The sequence below is a fragment of the Agelaius tricolor genome, unplaced genomic scaffold (assembly GCF_023055355.1).
Source record: "Agelaius tricolor isolate 1412-34295 unplaced genomic scaffold, bAgeTri1.0.p SCAF_9, whole genome shotgun sequence".
NCBI classification, from domain to species: domain Eukaryota; kingdom Metazoa; phylum Chordata; class Aves; order Passeriformes; family Icteridae; genus Agelaius; species Agelaius tricolor.
Genome location: NW_027269269.1, coordinates 10579718 through 10605277, shown reverse-complemented (window position 1 = coordinate 10605277; position 25560 = coordinate 10579718). Strand labels below are relative to the sequence as shown.

The following is a 25560-nucleotide window of genomic DNA, read 5'->3' as shown; positions in this document are numbered from 1 at the left end:
TGATGTTGATGAGGAGAAGGATGATGATGAGGATGATGATAATAATAATTACCAGTAAATGTAATAAAAAGGAGGGAGAGAAAGAGAGCTGAGAGAAACAAGTGATCACAATACAATTCTTACCACCAGTTCAGCCTGTCTCCAAGTCACGATTGACCCCTGCAAGGTAACTCCCCCAGTTTATATACATACATACATACATACATATATATATATATATATATATATATATATATATATATATGATGTTCTGCAGTGTGGAATACAACTTGACTACTTTGGGTCACCTGTCTCAGCCATGCTTTCAGAGCTTCTTAAGCAGTTCCTTACTGGCAGACCACAAGACACTGAAAAGTCCTTGACAGGAGAAGCATGACTAAGCAACCACCAAAACACCACTCAGTTATCAACATTATTCTCCTACTGAATCTAAAACACAGCAATGTACAGCTACTAAAAAGAAAATTAATTCTATCCCAGTTAAAACCAGGAGAGGGACTTAAAAGTTCTATTATTTTTCTTCTATGATTACTTTCATAACTTATCAACATCTTCACAGCATGTAGGCTATTTTTATAATTGGGAGCTATACTTTCCAAATAAGTCAGCTTTTGTCTGTCATGTAATATCTAAAACATGCTGTTAATCAATACAATGTACACAGTGGCCAGCTTTACTAGTCATGTACTGCACTGTGATTAGTGAATGCTCTTAGCAACAGAGATCTGAAAACCAAAAGAGTATCTTAAAAAACCATGGAAACATCTGTAGGAGTTCTTGTCCAGACTTTTCCTGTTATTTTCAACATTTTAGTGAGAAGAAAAGAAACCATGAAGAAGAAGAAATTAAATAATAGGTTCATTTAGGGATATTTTCTTTACATTTTTAGAGGTAATTTGCTTATTGTTAACTTAAAATTTAAGGCTAGATTCTGAAAATATCTTATTCTTTACTCTGTTTCACAGAAATCAAGGCATTGTTCAATAAAAATGAATTTATCACAAAGCCATGCTGGAGAAACCAATCCTTAGGCAAAATATGTTTTCATACAAACCATTCATTAAATGACTGTGAATAATGAAGGAACTAATAAAAATTGCTTTCTATTCACAGACAATTCAGTAACGGGCTGGATTTGACAAACTACTTGTTACAAATAATTCACACCAGCAATGAATATGATCTCTCCAGCTGTATGTCTGTTTGGGATTAATAGAGGTTCTTTCAGATCCATTTTTCTCCCTACATCATCTGTTTGTTTTGTTCTGTTTGTACAGTTTGCACAAAATTGCTCAGCTTGTGGTATATAGCCAGCAATTATCACCACTTAGCAGCTGTTAAAAAGGGTAATCGCCTGTTGTTATCCTCATTCAGGAACTAATTGCTCTCAATGCACCACTCATAAACCCACCATCTGATGTGAAGGGGGCTTTATTTCCCTCCTCAAGGATCAGTTCCTCTGGCTACTTGCACCTGCCGAGTAGAAGGACATAGAAGCATGAGTAAGGATTTCCTTTCATAGAAATTGGGTGGTTGGTGACCCCACAGGTTTCTAGGTTTGGTGGATGAGAGGAACTGCAGGTAAAATCACACACAGCACTGAGTGCCAGTGGGAATAGCAGTGGTTCTATTGCTGTCCTGGTTTGAACAGAGCAAACAGCAAAGCATAGCATCTTCTGTGATGGCACAGTATCTGAATGGATGGTTAAAGTTTTTTTGTTCCTTTTTCTGACTACTATCCTGAAGACATTTTTAAAGCAGATGAAACAGGTTTTCTTTTTTTCCCATTAAAACTGACTGCTCAAAACCAAAACGATGCTAATGGCAGAAAGAAATGGAATGAAATTAATTAATTATTAAATTATCAGAATTAAGTAATGTGATTTTGTAACAATATTTACATATGGAATACATTTTATATGCTCTTTTTGGTGAAGTAATCTGGAAACACCGGAAATCAATAATGTGAACATTTTTCAAATATATGCACATCTTCTCTTGGTCTGCAGCTATATATAGAAAAGAAATATGCCTCCTAATACAAATGAAATATGCTTTGTAATTAATGGGGAACTTACAAGGGCAGCAGTCGGAAACAGAAAATTTGGGTTTTATTGCCTGCACATATCTCTTTGCAGCATATTGAATGCGGTTCTAGAATAAGTAATGTGAAGTGAATCATGGTGTCTTGAGTGTACCTCAAATATCCTTCACGGCCCTTGTGCTGGTCACTTATGCTGAGTACTTTAGAAACACATATTGATTTCACGTTTCCTCTATTTTAAAAAGCTTATAGTTTTCTAATTAGAAAATGTAACAGTAACTTGTACCTCTTTAAGAGCTGGATAAGGACTCTAGGCCTCCCGTACTATTGAAAGACCGTTTTATCCATGCTCTTCAAGGGAACGTGCTAGCAGAAATAAAAAAAAAGGTTACCCCAGTAAAAATCTCCCTGTACTTCCTCTGTAATAAATCATGCACTTGCCAGATAATAATTGCATTGGAAGGAAACAATTTTTGATAGTCTGCAAAGGGCTAAAGTACGATGCTGCTCAACTTTCCCTTCAAGATAATTTAAATTACTTAGTTAAAGGTGCAGGTAAATATCTGGACCAGAGGGCTGAGGTTTATTGAGTCTGGTATGAGCTAACATCAAAAGCAAAGCAGAAGATTTTTGTTTACACTGATAATTGCTTTTCTTTATTGCCTTTCTGTTAATCTGACACAGTTTATGAATGCTGTTTGTGTATACATGTAGTAAGGTCAAGCAACAATTCCAGGAGCTATAACCTTTGCATATAATTCATATTACCAAAGAAACATACAAAAACAAAAAGCCAAAACCCAACAAGTCCCAAACAAGAGTAAAGCATGTGAAGCAGCCCAAGTGACTTGCAAGCTGAAATTCACAAATACTGAATGAAATTTAAATGTATCTGTTACAAGTCAATCTCTTTCACTGTATGAATTTATACTATGACTATAGGTTTGCTTCTGTTAAAATGTTCTGCATCAGTAGGAGAGAAATACAGAAGTTTAGCATGAATTCACTGTTTTCACTGTGAAAATGATGTGTCCAAGCATAATGCTTCTTTCTGCAATCCTAGTTCCCAGATATTACAAATCCATGCTGGGTCCTTTTGACTTCATAGAACAAAGAGAAAGAATTACAGCTTTAATAATAACCAGCCTGCTGATCAAGAGACCTATACTGCTTTCAACACCTCGTACTCAAAAAAAAAGTCTGAAACCTGGGGTTTGTCCCATATTATGTGTGCATACATCAGAATTAGGTACGCATATAAACACATGATTGTGTGATTTCTAGAAGGAAACATCTCAATGAATCTGCCTTGATCATTTGTTTACAGATGACTCACACCCACTATTACTGTTGCCTAATACTACCTATTAATTTGATTTTTAGAATAATCATCCAGAAAGGAGAGTGGGATTTGAAAGTTTTTCCCTGTAGAAGAAGGCTCAGATTTACAACTTTATCTGTCAGCAAAGGCTGGGACCAGGTGAGTAGTTTGATGAGAGTTCTTCAGGGTTCACAGAACACCTGAAGAACTCCCTTGGTCTAGAAATTTCACACAACGCATTCACATCCTCATCATTCTTCCCTGGCTCCTTCCAGAGAGGTTCAGCCTGCTGTCTCTCCACGTTTCTCTGACTTCTTCAGAAACATAGTCCAGCAGATAAACTCTCTCAGAGGTATCAACATAATATTATCCAGTTGGATGAAAACAACAACATTCCAACTTTTCCAGGAGCTGTTACAACCAAAATATAAAGAGCAGCTTTCCTGAAGCTGTTATTCATCACAGAAGAATCTATTGCTCCAGTCAAATTCCTGATATTCCTATAGCTCTGGGTATTATAAACAATCTCAAAGGGAAACATGCCAAAGATTTTCCACTTAATAGACTGCCTGAAACCCCATGAACTTTCAAAGAGAAAAAATCCAGTAATCAGCTGAGTTTTGGATAGAATACAAAATTGGGAAAAAGAAAAGGCAACAATCATAGATCAATTTTCTCATTTGATTTTGATTTTTTAAAGGGACCTCTTTTATTTTTGTGATCATTTTATGAAACTTTCAGATGTTTTACAGCACTGCTTGTGACATATAAAGGCAAGAGACCACTTTCCAAAACTCTGTTTCACTCAACATCATAAGTCTATTTCATTAAGAGCATTGAAATTCAAGCAGTTACCAGCAATTTGCATCCAAATGTTAGTTTTATGTCTTTAATTGTCATTGGTCCTTCTTCCAAAGCACATCAAAGTTCAGCCTACTAGAGCAGGATCAGTATCCAGTAGACTCGCAGTAATGTGGACTTTCAACTTCTCTTAATGGCAAGGTAAAAATAAAACAAGATACTGTCTAAATAATGTGTCTGGCAATGACAAACATAACAAAAGGGGCCAAAGACAAAGTAAAAATAACTTCAGTGAAATGCCATGTTTGTCTGTGGGGGATGACTACTGGAGAGAAATAACTGACTAACTGAGAAATTAACTTTTTATAAGAAACTTTAAGGTTTGGAAAAATTATCTTTTTTTGGCTTATTGCTAAATCAAGAGTTTGTTAGAGATATAATTCAATTTTTCTCTAGACTAGTCACTGAATAGGAAATATTTCAATACATCTTTATTTTCTTTTCCAAAATTTTATAGGCACAACATATATAGAAAAAATGATGTTTCTGTTCAAATACTAAAAAGGTCATTAAACCCATGCTACCTGCTAGTGTAGTACATTAAGCTTTGATTGTTGTTCTTAATCACACTCTGTAGAAAAATAGAAATATATAAATCTAATTATCAACAGTTGAAATGTGTCCTATAGAGATATATCTGCCTTGCATTACAAAAGCTTCTTTTGGCATACCATGTGTAATGGAGACAATTATTCTGTGGTAAATATTGGCATTTCAGCTGATCACTAAACCCACCATGTTATTAAAGTTTAAATCCTCTACATCTTTTATATCATGAGAAAAAGCTGCAGGGAATTTCCATATGGAGGGTGCCTGTGAGACATGAGACATGGATTTTTCTCTGCAACACCTTGTAGGAAGCAGTCCTGGACCAGATTGTGGTTGAGGCTCATTAATATTCTCTGCTGCTGAAGAGCAAGGGCTGCTGGCATTTTAGCAGAAATCATGTCAGCCACTTGACACTGTTCTGGCCTCGAGATGCATAAATCGGTTACTGCTGTCTTATTTCCATAGCAAATGAGCAGATGTAGTATGGGATGGTTGGGGTATGCTTTCACTTGCTTTCAGCTGCCAGGCCTGCTAGCTCCAGAAATTTCTGTTGTCTAGCTACCTTTTCTTATTCTGGCACTTCCCTTGCAGTCATGTTGGTAATTGTGTAAACAGATTGGAAAAAGCAAGTTGTTACCCTGCATCTGTTTACTGATCTCCTTAATTCCCCAGTTCTTAGAATTTCTGTAAGATCTGAATGCAATACACTGTAGAAGTTCTTGTCATCGTGAAAGGTGTCTGGAACCAAGATACCAAGCTGCAGTTTTAAAACATCTGTTTAAAGTTCCAAAATGTGCTTTAGACAATGGAGAAAGAGATGTTTTTCTGAAAAAGATGAGATCTTTGCTTTAATGAAGAAAGATTTTCAGGATACCTCCAAATCCTAAAGCACTTATTTTTTGTTCAATAAAAACAAATGTGGCCCAAGAAATTTGTAATAGCTCTGCACAAGTCTCTGAAGCAAGGTCTGTAGAAAGCCATTGAAAGTACTTTTGTTGCTCAGCTATAGAAATATATGCAGTGCCTCTTACCACTCTCATTGCACAAAAAACATTATAGAATTATTAGTTTTTATTATTTTCCCATGAAGGATTTCTTCCTTTATTCTCCTGGCTTGTCTTGCATCCCGTCCACGCCTTACACTCCCCAAATCTAGGAGATGTTGGAAAGGTGCGGAGAAGGAATTAAATTCTTTTCTGCATAGAGCGCAATTAGAGCATGTAATTTATTGCCACAAGATGTTATGAAGGCTTAAATAGGACTGAGTTAAAAAAGGGACTGGACCTGTGCACAAAGAATAGGTCTTTAGTGGCTGCTAAACATGATGCTAAGGATGTAACCTCTGGCTTGGAAAAGCCACTGAACAGTAATTATGGAAATTTGGGAGCTCTATGAGGAACAGAACTGCTTCATGTAAGCCTTATTCTATTCAGGGCTTTTTATTGGTTTGGTTTGTTGTTTTTTTTCCTCTTGGACTCTTTAGTAGGAATAAATATTCTTTCTTTATGACTCTATATAGCAGCTCTCATTCTGCTTCAGGTATTTCCTGTGCTAGATACAACCTAGTTAATTTATAGCTGCAAGATCAAACTCTGAGCTCAAGAATGGAAAAAATAAAGGAATGCAATGGTGTCAGTATATTCTTTGCAGTAAATTTTTGTTAAGCATGTTAGTAATTTTATCAGTCCATTCTTTTTGAAGTCCTTTGTGCATTAATCCAGTTGTTAAGCTAATACAGAAAGAAATAAATTTTGATTCTCTAATTATTATTTTCTGGTCAAAAACCTTTTAACTACTGATACTTGGTTTTGTGGTACTGAAATGAAATGCAATAGGAATCTAGCAGAGAACTCCTGAACACACAAATTTGTTTGATTTGGGTTTTATTACTCCAATAGGATTGGGTATTTTCCTAACTAATTTTCTTTAAAAGGTAGGAAAGAAAGCACCTATTTTGAGATATTTTGTGCTGGCATTTACTTTATATTACTTTTCATTTAGGGTCTGAATAAGCTTTAAAAAATATTAATGTTGTTTTGCAAATATAAAAATATTAATAAAACAACCATTTGGTGGTGACTTACACACAAGATAACTTTGTAACTAATTGCAAGCAAGAGAACATGATATCAAATCACATCCTTATCACAGACATCCTCTTTGAAATCCAGTTCTGTGCATTAATAACTATTAAATTTAAATGCTTAATATGTTCAGATATATTTTAAGGATTAAGTGGCAGCTTTTTATTTTTTCCCCTGATTTTAGCCCAGTAGAATGAGATTTCTCCCACACACATGTGCTGGTAGTGGTGTATGCAGATGCACCTTATAAAAAATACTTCTGTAGACTCTGAAATGGGACAGAAGGTCCACCAAACACTTACACAGAGGTAGCCTAAAGAGTCTGATGTTTTAACCATTGACTAATCTGAGTTGTGAGATATCTGGATTTTTCAAAAAAGTACTAAGTAGCCATCAGCTTTTCTCTTCATCTCTACTAGTCAGATCACCCTCTTCATAAAGGACCATCCCAATGGTTCCTTTAGATCTCACTTGCTATTAATGCACTTTGAAAACTCTTCTTGCATGACACAACAATGGCCAATTTCACTCAAATAGAGCTTTGATCTTTTGCATCTTCTTCTTGCATCAACAAAAGAGAGCTCTTCTTTTTGGAAAGCTTGACCTTGTTTCCAGAGTCGATGCAATTTTTTTTCCTCTTGATCTCAACAGGGAATTTCATATTCAGTTAAGCTGGTCTTCTACCCTGCTTGCTTGACTTATGACACAGTGGAATTGTTGCTCCTGTTGGTTTATAATGTGGCTCTCAATACTTACCAGCACTCTTGAAATCCTAAGCCTTCAAAAGCAGATTCCTGGAGTACTCTGCTAAATAGCTTCTTGAACAGCTTAGGGTTTGCTCTCCTAAAGTCTAGGCTAACAACTCTGCTGTCCTTTTTTTTCTTATTAGGAGCAGCAAACTGCAACAGATTGCCAATAGACATCAGGAGTCTCCCACTGGAGACATTCTGCATAGTCTAGGCACATTCTCTGCCATATGCTCTAGGATGATCCTGCTTGAGCAGGGAGGTTGGACTGTGGTCCCTTCCCACCTCACCGATTCTGTGATTTCACTGAAAATTGTAAATTTTACCATTTCATGATCACTGTGGCCAAGGCAGTCACCTACCATCACACCTCCCATGACAGTTTCAGATTCACTACAATTAGTACAATATAAGTTTAGATGGAATATCCTTTGGGGAAAAAGTCTCTGGAACACTAATCATCAGGGTCCATCATAAATCACTATTCTTAGCATGCCTATTTCTTACACAGGGCCAGTTCCTTGTTTTTCTACCAGGATCCCATGCTGTATCAGCATCCATATCTCTATCTATAGCACTAGAAGGTTCTCTCTGATGGATTCCTGTTTAAAAACAGTGCTGTGTTTATACCACAAGTGATCAGTGTAAATAGCTTTCTTATATTATTTCTTGCAAAATTACATAACCTTAAATTATGGTTATTCCAAGTTAGAAATGTAGTTCTGGGTGTAAATCAACCTTGCAATTTGACACAGAGATACCAAACTAGCCTGAAGAGTGCAAGTGTTCTACTGTGGTAGGTGAGAGCTCACTAAAGGTTAGTGTACCCTGTTGAGAGATGGTGTTTCAAGTGTTGACTAACTTGCTAGGCTTGCTTTGGTCTTTCTATAACCTTCAGGTGCATTTTTCTTTACTCAGTATGCATAGAGCTTTGCAGGAAAAAAAAAGAAAAAATATGTCTTCTGCCCTATTATTCAGCATTAATGCTTTCTATCTCATATACTACCTATATTCATAGATAAAAATCCTTTAAATGCTGCCCATTCTATATTCTCAAACACAGTGGAAACAGGCATGGAAATTCAGCATCAGTAAATGGCTTGCCTGTTCAGGGTCAGAACACTTTTTTATTGTGTTTTTTTCTGAATGACCTGAATGGAGTACAGAGCTCAAAAGACCACTATATACTGCCAATATAGAAGAGAACTAGAAAATAAATATTTTCCAGCATTGTCAGTCAGTGTTTTCCCTGGTTCTTCCTAGGCTATGAAGTGGAAAAGAAGTAAGGTGAAATCACCTGTCTCTACATTTTTCTTCATTAGTCTTTGATGTTTTTCAGGAAAAAACTGAGGTCTGTAGTCACTGCAATGCATTGTTCACTGTATTTGTAGAATGGATTCAGGGTGTAGCCACTTTTAAGTAATTTGTGAAAATGTTTTCCCTTCAATATATTTCTCTGAGATTTCAAAGGACGATTTATGTTTTCTGAAGGAGTACTCACAAGGTCTAACTTCAGTGTTTAAGTACAGTAACTTCTGAGTCCTGCTGTCAAAGGAAAGAAACGAGTTCCACTTGCATGCAGCTGAGTTAGTTTCTAGCTTTAGCTCACCTTAGGAGAAGCCTTTTTCTCCACTGACTGAAGAGGGAAACTGAAGCAACTCATCTGTTAACATAGGGCTCTGATGGATGAGTGGTGAAAGCCTGCCTTAGAATGGTACACTCACCTCTCTATCTTGCTCTCACTTGATGGACTCTGGACCTGCTCATTAATCAATTTCTGAACCTCTCAGCTTCTTACAGTAAGATATCACTGATACCACCTTTCCTCAGGACATCCTGCTATAAACTACAGCGGCTGATTGACGGCTTAACTCAGATCAGTGGCCAGCCTCCATCCGTGTTCTGCCCTTGCTGCAGGGACATCTGAAATGGACATTAATCAAATCTCGCCTAACAAGAGTTTATGGTGCAATTTTCAGAGGGAAAAAACCTAACTGAATTTAGCCTGCAATCAGGAGCTGGTTGACAAAGAACTCAGAAATCTCGGCAGTAATTAGTTAGAGTGGACAGGACAGAGTAGCGGCTTCATTGGTTGTCTCAAGAAACAAGCTTCTTGGTTGCCAAGAAAACTTTTAGCTACCTAAGATAGACATCTAACATCAGAGAGTGCAAATAGCTTCTTTAACATCTCTCTAATAACTTACTTTCTGAGATTGCATGCACATGTACTGTCAGTTCCTGTCATGATGTATGCTTGTTCTACAGGAGCAACACTGAGCTCTTTGATCTCTTATGCAGAGGTTATGAAAGAGTTATGAGACAACCATGACAAGTCATAGAATGGCTAAAGGACTACAAATTTTTGAAACCTTGTGCTTTATATGCTTTCATTTGGTACTTTTAAACCAAACATTCAATATCACAAACATATATTTGCATGCCTGATAAATAATTTGCAAGTTTCCAATTTTAAATTTAATTAAGTAAGCCAGGAAATGTAGTGAATTCCAGTAAATAACATTTTAATTTCAGTGGGTTTTTTTAATATCACCCAAAAACTCACAATGGGGAAAATCAAAGTTTTGCACCTGATGACCTAGCCTCAGAATCAAACTTCAAAGCTTCATTATCTTTTTCTGAGGCTAAAATTATTTTTTTGGGTAGTGTTTTTATATTAAAATGATTATAAACTAAAATACGAATAGGCAAAAATCTCATAAACATTATTTTGACCTAAGATAATTTTGTAGTACCTATACATGAAGAGGATTAAAATGGAGTTGCTTATGAACAAATGATTATGAGCTGTTAATTTTAAGGGCAGGAATGTGAAATTGCCATTTTGATTTAATATTTTAAGAATGTGTTTTAAATGGATTCCATTAAGCCTTGTGCTCAGTCATCACTGAGCTGTACCACTTGTGAAGCTTGTTCTGTTTCTGTGAAATATTAAAGCAATTTGAAGACCCATTGTGCTGTGATTGATACTGATGTACATACATATGCTCATCTTGTAATTGTGGAATCACAGACTGGGCTATATTGAATAGAGAATTTAGAGGTAACAGCTTGTTTATTGGTCTGATACCAGGAATCGGTATTGTGATGAAGAGTCTATCAAAATATATGCCAACTTTAAAAAAAGGCAAAAAGAGGGCCAATGTTTCAGAGAAGTGATGAGATTCATCTCACTTATTCACTTCTCTCAAGAGCTAGGTTAGTCATTGATCCATCTTTTCTATGCCCTAGCCATCCAACATAATTTGTGTGAGCTGCTCATAGATGATGCCTGTTTCTTTTTTTTTTACTGTGGAAATAATCTAGATAACTAGATAAATTTGAAGATTTTTTTTTTCCTTTTTTGGTGGTTACAGCCAAATGATCTAAATTCCACATTTCATGTTACATTTGATCTGAGAAATATTTGCTCTATTTAACTGTACCTCAGTCATTTACAAGTCATTTTTGACACAATAAAAGCTACTTGAAAAAAAAAAATAGAAAGAAAAGTAGAAGAAAGCTATTATCTATCTGTCTTTCCTCAGTATGATGGGGTAAGTTTGAGTTTTTGCATTTTTTTATTTGGTGTTTCAGCTTCCTGAATTTCTGAATTATTTAATTTAGCGTTGCTTACTTCACACTATTTCACTATTTAGCTATATGTCAATGCTTCAGAAAAAATGCATATTGAAAGTCTTGTGTACCTGAAGAAAGGATACTAACCAAATACTTTAATTCTATTGTTTTAATTTTAACTAGACCAAAGTGTGAAATGACAAAATTAACACCTCTTTCTGAAATGACATATTCAAGCTGTCATTTCTTTATCATAGCAGAAGGTGCTATGGCCTCATTTAGGCTCCCACTGCTGGATCCAGGCTTACTCAAAAATGCTGAACTTTCTCAGTGAGCTGTCAACAGTTTGCCTTAACATCTGGGCAGTATTCAGAAAACCATATTTGCTGTCAGTAAAACCTCTAGAAAATCAAGGGAAAAAAGGAAGAAAATGTTGAATGCTCCTAAAAATATTTTGTTTCAGGCATTGAGGGAGTCCTATGATGAAAATGGTCAGTTTTATGTTCATCTTATTGTCAGGAGACATAATGACATATATTATCTACCATGGGTCAGTAAGAAGGTGGGAAACACCTTTAATACCTTTTCTCTCAAGTTCTCCAGTAGACTGTGCCTCTATAAGTCAAATCAAATATAATTGTCTAAAGGAGAGTTAAAGTACTCAAGTCCATATGCAAGAAAACTGGTAATGAAATGGCCAGGAAAAAAAAATCAGGTAGAAATTGAATGTAAATTACTTATCACTGGTGAAGAACAGCCTACTGTAGTGTTCCTTCTGAACAGCTTTATAATGGAGCTTCGTAAATGTGTATAGAGAATTATGTAATGTAACTCTGTCACTATCCTAGATGTGGTGTTTGCCTCAGTCCTTGTGTCATAAACATTTGAAGGTGTAGATTTGGGTCTAGTTCTAGAAGGAATGTAATAACATGTGGGTTTGGATTTCTGCTGGTTGGAGTTTTTTTCCATGTGAGTGTGTTTTTCTTTTTTTTTTGGTTTTGGTTTTGTTTTGTTTTTTAAAATTGAACTCAATGATCTTAAAAGTCTTTTCCAAACTCAGTGATTCTTTGATTGTAAACCACTTCAGGAAAGGAGGTAGTGGCTGTTGCCTACTCTACCTTTACACTCAAAGAGTGGGTGAAGGGTCTGGGCATCCAGGGGCTTGGGGACCTGAGGGGCCTCCCAGCATTAACAATCTTGGCTCTCAGGCTGCCACATCTGACCAGCTTTGTACCATCCATCAACAACAGTCAAAGGATAGTCTGCCTCTCCAGGGTTTATTGATTTGATCTTCATCCTCGCAGTGGTAAAATTTAACTGCCTACACTACAAAGAAATCCTGAACTAGCTGTTCTTATATTAGCATTGAAAATGTTCTTTAAAAATTCTTTGTGAATCATTCATTATACTAGACTAAAATAAATTATTGCCTTCCTTATTCTGTTTTTGGAGTGAATTATATAATGTAATTGATTACTTAAGATGTATTTATATACTGGTTCTGGATGTGGTGGAGTTAACTTTCTTCATAGCAGCCCATAATAATAAACAAAAAATTACAAATGAACTGGTTTTATCTCAGCTCCTGAGCTTTTCCATCATAGTTTCTTCCTGTGTCCCATTGAGAAGAGGGAGTGAGAAAGTCACTGGGTGGGGGTGTGACAGCCAGCCTAGGTCAACCTCCCTGGCTCTAGAGTTTAACAACTTCAGAAACTTTCAAGTGACTTACAGCTGTTTCCTGTGCCCTATACATTAAAAACTTGATGCACATCTCTCTTTCCTGCCTGCTCTTATTTTAAATCTGTGTGAAAATTATATAATTTACTTTTCTGGATCATGCCCACAAAAGAACTTACAGGTCATTATGAAAATTTTATAATTACAGAAAGCCTGTTCTCCATGATTGCTGATAAAATACTATTGAATGTCCATTCAGTAATTCAGAAACCATCAATAAAAATAGACATTTACAACAGAAAGAAGATAGATAAGCAGAGGTAACATTTAGCTATTACATTTCAGAAGACCAGGAGAGTCTACATCTATGTCTTTATGAGGTTTCCTTCAATAGTTTATAGTAAAAATGAAGACTGATTTTCCATTAGATTCTTTACTTACATTTTATAATTATTTTTATCGGATTTATGGTTATATATTTGATGACTTGTTTTATTTATGTTGCAGAAGATAATCATAATTCTGTGTTATAAGACTTATAAATCAGTTTTAAATTAATAGAATGAAATTGTAAAGATGTATGTCTACTTAAATGTTTTTCAGTATTAAAAAAACTTGCTTAAAATCTACAGAATCTCATAGGTACATCTAAAAAGGAATTGGGAGCCTGAGGAAAAAACTGGGAGACTGAAAATTTCTATTTATCTGGAGGCATCCAAAATACACAGAGACTCCAATTGACCCCTGGTGTCCAATTAAGAAGTGATTCAGTTTTCAAATTAGTCCTTGGGCACTCAGGTAACTCAGGAAGACAGAAAATTTCACTTTTACACATAGTACAGTAGGTTAAGAGTAGCTCCTTACAGGTCACAATCAACTCTAGCAGAGCTATTGCGTATGTTGGGCAGTTCATAATTATGCTTTAGTTAAAACTCTGTTATTTTCTTTCTTTGACTAGATAGCAATAACATTTTTATGGTCTTTATGGTAGGTGCAAAGCAGATAAGAGCAATAATTTCACATTACAGAGAAATGCTACTTAAGTGGAGGAAATATTACCTTTAATTCATCTCTGGACTTCCACTCCACAGACTTCAACTGCAGTTGTCTTTGGAGGTCAAGCAGTCAAAGTCTGACCTTCACTCACACTGATAAAATTAACCCTTTCACTTTTAGTCTGCTGATGGCAGGTGTTAAGAAAAAACATTTACATTGCAAGTCTGAGTCCCCTTGTATTTTCCAGGGTATTTCATGTGAAAGGCTTTCAACCCTACCTGTGCTGTTCCTGCAACAAGTAGCAACCTGTAAAGCTTCAGAGAACCTTGTGAAACCTTGTCTCTTTTCTTCCTCTGGCTCCTGACTAAGAGATGGACCTCAGCCACTGCGCTGTACCACAGGCTGCTGAAAGCCTCAGATGCAAATTTATCCTCATAAAGACCTTAAGTTGGGCACTACACTGGCCACTGGCAGCTAGAAAGGAGGACTTTCCAGGAACAGGTCACACCTCAACATTTCATTCCAGCTTCCTGTGTCCAGCAGGAGAGTGGGGGTCTTTTTAAAGTATTTAATTCGCTACCTATTTTCAATTGAACTGCAATCAGAAGTGCAGACACATGCTATTGTCCTTCTGACAGATCACCTCTTAATTTTCCAACTCTTCAGTTTGTCAGAGAAGACTACCATCAGGAGCGAGGGGAAATGGCCAGCTAGGACCTTGCTGCCATTTGCGTTAACAGGTCAAAATTTTGGAACAGGTTCTCTTACAATGTTAGCTGGAAAATAAGATAGGAGGTAAACCCAAAGATTTTTAATATTGCTTTTCATAGTTAACCACATGTGCCATCTGCTAACACACATTTTCAGTTGTTGCAATTCATGTAATTATGGTTATTTTGTTGTATAAATTATTAATGTAGTAATCAATGGGCAATACTAAAAACAACTATTAACTCTTGTTTTTATATTAAATCATCTACACAATTATAAATGTTTTCTGGGATTTACAATAACATGAAAATTTATTAATTTTTGATTTTTTTCTAGTTAATAATTACTGTGTTGTTATTTGGGAGGAATTTGAGATTTTTCAGGCCACGTTTTAGTTCATACTTTCATGTTATTTGCTTTATTTTATTACTGGAGAATAAGATATCTGGTGATCTGAACTGGTTTTATACTGGATCAAAAAATGGTTTAACAGCCAAAACAAAAAGTCTTCAGAAAAAAAAAAAAAACAAAACAGATAATTTATTTTTTTAAATGCATATGTGATACAAAATTCAATTGAAATCAGATGACAAATTGTGGTTTTCTTCTAGAAACAGATGACCAGACTTAGAGCTGCTTTGAAAATATGCGCATATATGTAAGCCAAATGTGATCCAATTTCAGCAATAAAATGTATTTTTCATCTGAGACTGTTGTGGAGTCCAGTATGAAGCACTAGCATAATCTGGACTCCCCAAAATAACCAATATCCTCCTTTAGTCATAGCTTGGAGCAAAAGGATCAGCCTGTGCTTCAGAGCACTGTGCTATGGTTCTGTTGGATTTTGTCACTTGACTCCTACTGACACCAGTGGGATTTGCCAGGTTGGGATTTGAAAGGTGAGGATGTCTGACAATACCTTTTCTTTATCTCAAAATAAAAACAGGTCTTCCTGGTTCTCTTTACAGCATTGTAGAACGTTACATAAAGAAGGATGCACATGGCAATTACGCTAATCCCCTTCTTCCTTCAAACACCTTTTTTGAATCACTTCTTAGACAATGTGATCTTGCAGCAAAGTGACATTGCTTTTCTTATTTTCAGAATTGTCCAAATGTCCTTTGAGAAAAATTAGAAACCACAAGAAAATAAAATTACAACCATGTTTTGTTGTATCTACATGGTAAATATGAAGACATTTTCATCTAAGTGTCATGACTGACCTTCACTAAGAAAATCTTGTGCTTAAGATGGCAACAATTTATTTTATTCTAGTGTCTGAAAACAGGAAATGTATAGAAGAACAGAATTTCAAGCTTTCAGTTTAATAAAGAGAAAAAAAGTTTTGACCGAGTAGCAATTTAAAGTATAAGAAAAATAGAGCAATGCGTTTGCAGAGAGGATACTTCCTGGGTCTGGCACCAGCAATTTCAAGGACAGGTTTGAGTTGAATATCAAAATTGTATATACTAGCATGGATTCAGACTGTTAAAAAATGAATATTGAGTTGTTAGTAAGCTTTTATGAATTTATTAGATTGTGCAGCTTGATACTATTTCCTCACATGCTCATAGAAAAAGGTGTGAATAGAAGTTTTACTACAGTGTTGACAATTTGTAGCAGATTTTGTGATAAAAATATCATCTCATTTACTAAGTATAAGTAGGATCTTAGAGATGATATTCATTAGCTCCTCTGCAATATTCAGGCCAGCCTGCTTAGTTCCCAATATATGCACATATCTTCCTGGCATTCAACAAAGATAGAAATTGTAATAGCAAGTTATGTCAGCAATTCCACATGCAGAATAAATCTAGAAGTTTATTCTTCTAATTGTTTTCCAATTCCAACATTCAACTCTAAACCTAAGTGACTAAAATTACCTTTTCATGCTGTATGTCTGTTTCCAGCTTTCAGCCAAGTATCTCTGATTCACAATACTATAGATTTAAATGGGGGTCTCCATCCAAAAGAAAGAATCTTTATTTACTCCACCAGATGTAGGCAATAAAGTGTGCATCAAACTAGTGTAAACACAGAGGCTACTTCCTTAGAATTTCTTTCATTTAATGCATTGTGTGGGAAGTTATATATTTCTACAATCCACGATCTGTGGTATTTCATAACCAGTTTCACTCAAATTTGATACAGTTCGCACCACAAGGGAACATGACAGTATTTAAAATGGACCATTTTACAAAGCACTTGTTTCCACAAGAATTCCTGCAATGGGGCTTTCACTCTTCCATGGCTGTCATCTCTAATGGTTTTATTATAGCTTCTGTGGATATTTGGTGCTATTCCTTGAAAGTTTTAGATCTTGAAATATATCATTATATATGACTTTTTACTTTCTTTTTAAAAGTTGAGCCTTAAGTATTCCAAATTTACAAGAGCAGTGAAGTGCATGGTGGTTGGATGATCAAATCCTTGATACTTCCCTGGGACAGTGGGTTCCCAAGTGCCACTTCACAGTCTTTTCTTCCTTCTCCTTGTTTTTTATATACCACTTTTAACACCCCTTTCTAAAGCCATTGAGAACAAGGCAAAATCTCATGGAAGTAGTGGAGATGGATAAAGCTGATGATATGTCAGATTCAAGCGATACCTCAGAAGGAAGAGCAATGAGAAACTATACAATGATCATTTCAAAATAAGTTGGAATGTGTGCTGATATTAGGAGTCTGACAGATCTAAGTCTGAACAAGAGGACAGCTTTAGCCAACACAGGATTTTGATAGGCTTTTAATGAAAATAATTTTGACAACTTTGTACCATTAAGTCAATCATGATAGAATTGATAGAGACAAAACGCTATTTTTTTTAAAAGTATTTTTCTGTAAAAGAACCCTTCATGAAATTGGAGCATCTGTCAGTAGATGCTGGCAATTAATTTACCAACCCTTTCCGGTCTTTCATCTTTAAAACTTAACATCTGGAACTTTTATATTATTCAGTCATTCAATATATTTATACATAATGTGAAACCTAGTGGTTGTTTAGTGGCAGAAGACAGAGAAGTGAGGAGAGTTGAAAAAGTGGCCCTTTGCCCTAAAATAGAGATACATTGAGGAAATCTAGACATTTCCCAGGCTTCCGAATTTGTTTTATAATCTGACTAGAAATACAGAAAACAATTTTGTGCTTCACTGCAAATGACTAGAATAGTAAGAATTTGTGGACAAGCCAGAGTTAAGCAGAGAATCTAAAAGGAATATTAAGCAAGATTACTTTATGTCATGATCATTTCAACTTCCCTGTTCATGCTGAATACCATCAGACAGCTCTGTCTGTTCTCTGCAATTTTCAAGGGGTTACGTATAAAATTTCTTGGGAGAGCTTGCCATAGCACAAGTACTTATTTATAGGAAAAAAAGCAATGCATTTTTATCTGAAACTGGAATTTGCAATGCCTTACATTGCACTTATGAAACATTGTACTGAGTGCTTGTGAATGGTGCTATTATTTCTTGCAAATGCATGAAATATTTTTTTTTTGAAGGCTAATATTGGAAAGTTTTATTATTATTTATGATTAGTTAAAGAATGAACATCCTTAAACTGATTCTGTCTAAGTATCTGACAGGTAATACTAACAAAAAAAATTGAAACTGTCAGTATAAAAATCATTGTATAAATTTCTTTCTTTTGAGAGTAGCTTGGACAAACAATAAACATAATTTTCCTGAAACTGAGCCTGGTCTTTTGTGAAATAAATAGATTCATTGTAACAGAATGATATAGCAACTTAAATTTTACTTCAGAAATATATGAATCCTGTAGGTCTGAACTTATCTGGGTCTTCAAGTCCCACGGGATATGAGGGTAGAAAACACTCCTTATTTCTAACAGTATAAAAACTAGGGATCAAGAAAAGACATCATCACTGAGCAGGTTGAAGCAAGCGAACAAGAAATATATTTTTACCTGAACACATACTCTCTGGAAACTCTGCCAAGCAGCATTCCAGGTGTCAAAAGGGCAAATCAGTTCAAAAAGCAATTTGACAAAGTTGTGGAAGAGATACACATTGAGACTTTAGCAAACAAAAATATCTCTGGCTCTAGAAATCCCTAGACAGTCTGCTGAAAGCTGGGAGGACAGAGTGGAAAAAACAAAGGATAAGCCTGTATCTTAAAGGCTTGCCTGGTTGTCACAGGCTTTGTCCTTTCAGCTGTCACCTCCTATTGTCAAAGACCATACAGCAAACAGACCCTTGGTCTGGCTCAGTGTGCTCTTCCTATTGTCTTGTATATTATGCAGCCCCCCAGAACCAAGTGAGTCTCCTATTCACTCATTTGATCTAGACATGCAGATTTGTTGACACAGATATGTTTCATTTCCACAGTGGAGCTGATGAGTGGATTCTTGACTCATACAGATAGATGTGGGGGCTCTAAACTATTACCAAGTTAGTGAACCATTTGTTATCATTTGCTTATAAGTACAACAAACAAACAGCTGAGCTAAGAGGGAAGCTATACTTAAAACTTGACTTTTCTTTTGCCATCTCACACACTGAGGATCTTAAGGCTTCTGTCATTACTCTCAGCAGAGAAATAATTTATAAATTACCATTAAATGACTGGTAGGCTCAGACTTGGGAGTGCACTAAAAAGACAGAAGATTTAAAGAAGATATGTACACTGAATGAAAGCTCTATTTACAGCTTTTCCTTTAGATGGGGGTATACCTTCTGACATGTCCTCTAGCTATTGAGACCTTTTTCCATAAATAAGACAGGCTGCCAGGGTATTCCAATGCTCTACACTGCAGCAAGTTATTTGTGTCTTTCTGAATCTACATGCTCCATTACTTCTTGTGCATGTACTTAAACTTGCTCCAAGGAAAATTTCATCCCCAGTTTCTCTTGCAGTATCGCAATGAATTTAGGGAGCAGGAATTGATATTTAGTAAGTAAATTTGTAAAATTAACTAACTTAGTCAATTTCTTGCAAGAATTATTCTTTAATTTTCCTTACAGAAACTGCACATTAAATGACGCTTTATTATCTCCTTAAATACACCATTGAAAATTCTGTATGTTAAGAAACAGTTTATATTTATCATTAGTTAATATGGCATGTGGGCCTTAATTTTTAAGTAGTTGAATATAATTGTTGTTTTTATGTAAATGGTAATTTGCAAAATCAAAGGTTGTAATTAACTGATGTGCAGATACCTAGTATTCTTGCAGATTTAAAGCAAGAATCAGAAAACACAAGAGTCCAATGAAAGTAGAATTTCCCATTTTGTCTGGGAAATCTTTCAATTAAAAATACTATTTTGTCGAACATGAGTTTAAAATATTTTCTGTGGAGATTTTTGCTGGGTCTGGCTGGGATGGAATTTACTTCCCTCATAGCAGCCCACCCTGTGGGAAAGGGGACCAAATAGAGCTGCTGAATGAAAGTTTAGCTTTTGGCAAAGTTAATCCAATACAATGTGACTCAGTTTTATTTCAATCAGTTAACTGATAGCTGCTCTCCTTTTTCTCTAATTCACCAATAGTGATCAGCTGGAAAAAAACTGATTTCTTTTTCTCACTCTCTATCAATGTTCTCTTTATCTACTACTTCATGGCTTTATTCAAATCCTATTAATTCTGTAGATCTTTGCCTTCTGATACTACTTTAGCTGCTGCTCTATACAGTATGAACAAAAGAAGCAAAGTCTGTGATACACACCTTTCAATGTCATACAAAAATGAGATTTATGTTGGGAAAACAAATAGAAAACCCTAGAATAGCTATAACATATTGAGAAATATAATGAGAACAGCATGCCATGGCAAATTTTCAATACTTTAAAATAATGTTTTTTGAAGTCCATGCTTTGTGTCTACTCACTTCCTTCTGCTTTGCTCTCTTTTTAACAGTAAATACAATAGATTGAAGAATATCCACAATTCAGTTTTTTTACTTAATTTTTTTAAGCTTGTTCAGATTTGAAATGAGTCGTACTCTTTACTTTCCATTGCTTTAAGCTAGCTCTTCAAACTATAAATAAACATGTTCTAAAAAGAATAACTGAGTATCAAGTTTATCAGATGATTTTTCTTATTTCCCATGAATAAACAGAATTTGATATCAAGGAGTATTCGTTTTCCTGATAAATGTAAAAAAACCCTCAAAATCCAAAGCAAAACAAAAACCAACAAACAAAAAACCCAAAACAAACAAACAAACACAAAAATACAAACAACCCCCCTTCCCCACCAAACCCCAAACTGTTATAAAAAGACTCAGTGAAAACATGAACAGTCTCTTGGGAAATAAAAAGACATCTGGAAAAATCTCTTTATGACATTTAAGCTCAGTGAAAATTACAGCATAGATGACACACTTGGTCCTGTTAATTAGATATGGCTCATTTTTGGAGGTTTGGTTCTGTGCCCTAAAGTTGTTTCTTCCTCACTGCTAAGGGGAGCCCAGGACACAGAGCTCAGATATAAATACATGCCCTGGGGAGAGGGAGCCTGCTGCACACCCTGTATAAATACATTACCTTTGCAAATGCACCAGCATCTCATTGTTTTAATGGTGAAAAAATGCTAACTCTAAATTCATTTATTGCTTGTTTATATTCATTAATTCTAAGATGGTGTTCTCCCTGGGCACGATCTGGTGAAGAACTCTGATACTGTATATTAAGGAAGTCTTGTCTGTATCATTTGAGAATTTCATAGTTCCTTGTGGATTTTTTTTCCCTCTAACATTATAACATCAAAATACACCTATGCCAGGGATCCAGGATGGTGACTTTGTTTCATTTTTTACTTCCAAACTAAGTTTGGACAAAGCAGATTATGTTTTATTGCTGTAATTGCTTAGGATTGGACTTGCTTTAATTATTTGAAAAAACTATGTAAGTTTGGTTTCTGACAACAGGTTAAGCAGAGATTGAACTAAAACAATACTTGCAACTGTCAGTAGGAACTCATCTACACAATATGACATATTATTTATTTAAAAATATTGCAAAATAAATATTTCTAGTTCTCAACCTTTCAAACTAGGTGAGCTAAATTTTTGACTACTAATCACAAGTCATTTATCATTATTATTCTAATAACATTCTGCTTATTGTTGCCTGTGGAAGAGGGGTAGAGATAGTGATTCCAAAGCATTCCTCAGTTAACTTTTTTCCTATATAATTCTACATTATAATAATTACATTGTAGATTTTCCATGCTCCAAAATAAAAACTGAAGTTTTATATCTTGAGTTTTTGAATTATTTAAAAATAAATAAAACATGAGTTAAAAGGTTCTGACAATGAGATCGGAGAGATAATGTTGCAGAGTCATATTAAAAACACTATAATAAAAGATATATTGTGACCACTTGACAAGCAAGATTTTCATGTTTTAACAGGGGACATTATGGTTCTGTCTTCCAGGCTCTGTATGAAAGTAGACCAGTGCCAAAATACACACAAAGCTTACCCCAAGATAGCACTTTAGTGGAATCCTCAGGGAGTTTCATGGTTCATTTTTCGATTGAGATGAGGTCTGAGAGAAGGCGGGCTGAGTACAGGCAGCTGGAGCAGAAAGAAACAGCTAATCTACAGCTCAGAAGAGGAGGTGCAAGGACCAAGATCCAGAAAGAACAAACAAAATAAGGCAATTGCAGAGGGAGGAACTTGGATAAGAAAGGCAGAACCAGAGGACTACAGAGACAAAGTAAAGGCAAGAGAGCCTGGTGGCAGCAGCGATAGCACCAAGCCTGAATTTCTGCCAGGCATCCTTAATCACCACCTTTCAACAACAAATACCTTGTTGAAAACTCTCAGTGCTGATGTGTACTCAAGTTTCTAGTAACTGCCCCATGTAGGGGTTACTAATGGTGCCAGGCCTGCCTGGAGTAGGTAGGTCATCTTGCAGCCCTCTGAATTGTTGTTCTGAAAGATTTGACTCTCAAAAAATCATAGCTCGTCTCCAGAGGGGAAAATTTCTTCTCCTTTTTTCTTTTTTTTTTCTGCCTCAGCAACAGTGCCTGTTTTTCATGTTTTTAAAAGCTAATTATAATTGATACATGTGGAGGGCTGCGATTGCAAGGTCAATTACTCAGAAGTTAAAAAAATGTCAGAATTAAGGTTGCCTATACAGCCTTAATTAGTCTGTCTTAGATGTAAGAATTACCATCTATAATTACATTAGCACATGCAATTTTTTTCTTAGCATTCTCTCCCCATTCAGTTCACAGACTGCCAATCAAGTTTTATAATGAAAGAGACTGTCAACTGTAGGATACTCATGCATTTTTTTTCCAGTAAATGAAGATAAACAGATAATAAAGCAGGAGCTGTATGTAAGAAGATTTAATAATTGTGACTGCTGGATACTTCTCAAAGAAACTGGACTTCATCACAGTGTTCCACTGTGATTCTGGACAAGTCACACTCATGCAGTGTGGGCTTTTCATCTCTTCTGTCTGGAGCTGGAGAATAGCAAAACACAATGTGATCATGCAGAAGCTGTTCTCATAATGCATAAATATAGAGTGTCAAATGAAGGCTACATTTGAAACCTTAATTCTGGTATTTATTAGTTTTGGAATACTCATCTGAAAATATTTTCATTAAGTGCTTCTTCAGTGCTTTGCTTGTGTGTTTCTTAAAAGTTAAATGTGACTGGGCTATTCAGACCATGGTGCTGTAGTATATGGTAGTGATAATTCATGCTGTTAATGTATAAAATATTGTAAAATCCAAACCATGTCTTTTGACTACCCTGGCTGGGAGCAGCTGTCTTATTCAGATACAACTAGTTCCCGGATGCACGTTAAGATAAACATTGATGCTTAATGTAAGAATAGAGGCTTCCAGGACGGTAATCATTGGCTTCCCTGAGTTGTAGGGACCACCCGAAAGGGATTATCATCCTGCCAATTGCATCTGTCTCGAGATAACCAACGGCACCATCCTGACACATGTGAATACACGGCTTCTCCAGAGTCGATTGACAGCATCGAGACACCTGGACGGGACCTTTGTCCACCTCTGCGCATGGAAAGCAACAGCGATCCATGTGAAGAGACACAAAGAAAATTTGGTCATCTTTGCCTCGGGCAGAATAAACTGTATAAGAACTCACTTCTTGTGTATGAGTATAAGAACTCACTTCTAGTTCATGTATAAGAACTTCATGCGTGAAGCTGCGAGCATGAACTGGGGAGACTCTGACACTCGGAGGTCAGATCCGTGTTCACCCGCACCGATCCCAGGCCTGACGCTGACCCTTTGGCTGTGGTGGTTTCGAAGACTGAACTTTGGTCTCACAGACAAATTAATAAATCTTTGCTAAATTTTCTTATAAGTTTGGCTCATGATTTGATCATTTATAACAGTGCCAATCTTGATTTTTGTCATCCTGACAAAAGAGCCTAGACTTGAAACATTTTTAAACATTACTATGCCTTTAACATTCTGACTGGGTGTAAGTCAGAGCTGTGAGCAGAGATGGTTAATTCTTACATTTCCTTACCCTTCTTTCTTTTCTTTGGCTAATTCCTGTATTTCCTTATCCTTCTTCCTCTCTGTAAAAATGCAAATTTATTGCCATAATAACAATAAAATTAATTAAATCATCTAAATTATCTCAGTTGTTTTAACTATGTAGCCATGAAAGTCACAAACTTTTAGAAAATGCAGACCTGATAAATCAAACCTGACATGATTTATGTACAGTTGCTTTTGCTGTGTGATGAAGAACCTTGGCTAATATATTCCAGACTCATTTCTCTTCATAATCAAATACCAATGCTTTTGTCTCACCAAAGTAAATAGTTTGAGGGGAGGGGCAGGGTGTGTCCTGCATCATGTCCCTCACCACTGGGGCATTCCTATGGAAAAGTATTGCTGAAGATGCGTTGAGATGCTTCACATAGTATCAATTCCTAAGGTTCTCTCTTGCTCTGTCTTCTGGTTCCCTAATGTGCAACTCTAACAAGGCATGAAACTTGTGATAGTTGCATGACAAGGACGTTTCTATAACACCAATGGCTGGTGAATGCTCACCTTGAGTGGCCAGAGCTGTCAGGAGAAAATCTGTGTGAATATCACCAGGCTGGGGGATTCTTGTACAGCTCTAGATCTGGGTGCCTGAACAAGGGAGCACGCAGCACCCATCTGCTTTGTCTTTCAGCTCAGCTCTCTTTTGGTAAGAATTGCTGTGAATTTCTGGCAACAGAGACAGGAACAGTACCTATAAAAGATTCAGAATCTGGGGTTAGAATAAAAAGATATTAGCAGCCATATCAAAATCCTTTCTCATTACAAAAAATTTTACCTTTTTTTTAATCAACTGATCTCAGAATATTTTACAAAAGATTTTTAACCGTATTTTCTTTAGTGTTTTGTCCAGTTTAGATTTAATGTTAGTGCTCAAAAATATGCTACAATTTCAGTATGCTTGGAAAGCTCCAACACAGAGAAAATCAAGGAGTATCTGCTTGTCATATAAAACTTAATGATGAAACCATCAGAAGATAAGGATCAAGGCACACTGCATGTAGTTTCTCTTTGATAATCTCTCTTGCCATGTTAGTATCCCTGGAAAACTAGCTTAAGCAAAAAAAAAAATAAATTATAGAAAATAAAAATCTTTGCAAAAATTTTTCAAAATTAAACACCCTTTCTGTGAACAAAAATCAGCACCTAATTTCTGAAATTAATTTAAAAAAATGAACTGTTAATTTTTTTAAATTACAAAATGGTAACCATTAATATTATTAGTATATATTCTGTGCCAAACAAAGTCATGCGGTCAAAATCATCTGGCACCATTTCAGACAAGTTTAATTATCAACATATCTCATTCTCTTGTCATTATGATGCACAGTGGTATTTTGACTGGAGTTCCATTCAGCAGCCAGGTTGGCTTTTACAGCTGTGGATATGGGAGTAAATTTTGTGTGCAAGGATTTTGCTCATAGTGTGATAAACTTGTTACCAAAAATCTTTTTTTAATTCCTATGATTTATCTTTTTCATA

General features: G+C 35.8%; 1 long non-coding RNA gene across 2 annotated transcripts in view; it reads right to left on the bottom strand.

Annotated features, from left to right (window-relative positions):
* Window positions 1-22224, bottom strand: part of LOC139592667 (uncharacterized) — a 29939-nt gene extending 7715 nt beyond the window's left edge. The window contains exons 1-2 of one of the 2 annotated variants that reach the window (XR_011680087.1): window positions 22013-22224; window positions 2331-2410 (exon numbers count right to left, since the gene is read on the bottom strand). This is a non-coding gene — a long non-coding RNA (uncharacterized lncRNA). The remainder of the gene's footprint in view (window positions 1-2330; window positions 2411-22012) is intronic. The other variant, XR_011680086.1, reaches the window with a different exon arrangement.
* Window positions 22225-25560: the final 3336 nt, after the last annotated feature.